The 462-nt window shown below is 62.6% G+C and overlaps 1 protein-coding gene across 1 annotated transcript in view; it reads right to left on the reverse strand.

The window, feature by feature from the left end:
- The window catches only part of SARDH (sarcosine dehydrogenase), a 43020-nt gene that overhangs the window by 36068 nt on the left and 6490 nt on the right, over positions 1 to 462 (reverse strand). The window lies entirely within an intron of this gene.

Genomic DNA, 462 nt, shown 5'->3' on the forward strand with positions numbered 1-462 from the left:
GGGGGTAGCAGCATCTCTGGGTGCTGTGCAGCTCGTGGCGGCTGTAGCGAGCCCTGGGGCACGTCCCTGCGCCAGCTGCTGGGACCCCCTTCCAGCAGGGAAATGGGATCCCCACTGCAGGCATGTGCGCTCCCGAACACCCTTCGGAGGGGCCCTGCTTAAAAAGGGGGCTTGGAAATGCATGGGGCATAGCAACGCCTGTGCTCACTCATGCCTGCAGAAATCATTTCTCCTTTTTTTCCCTTGTATTCAGGAGCCTGTTCAGCCACGATGACGGCACAGGGTTTGCTCCCTATCCAAAGAGGGCGGTGCAATGGCTGCTGGTGCGGGACGGAGACTGATCCTGCCCGCAGACACCCCAGCCCCTGCACCCAGGGCTCCTGGCTGGGGACATGGCTCAGGGGTTTGCTCGGGGTGCATGGTTTTGGGTGCACAAGCGGGGGTGCAGCTGGGTCTCGCAGG

The sequence above is a fragment of the Egretta garzetta genome, unplaced genomic scaffold (genome assembly GCF_000687185.1).
Source record: "Egretta garzetta isolate BGI_Z169 unplaced genomic scaffold, ASM68718v1 scaffold417, whole genome shotgun sequence".
Taxonomy (NCBI): Eukaryota; Metazoa; Chordata; class Aves; order Pelecaniformes; family Ardeidae; genus Egretta; species Egretta garzetta.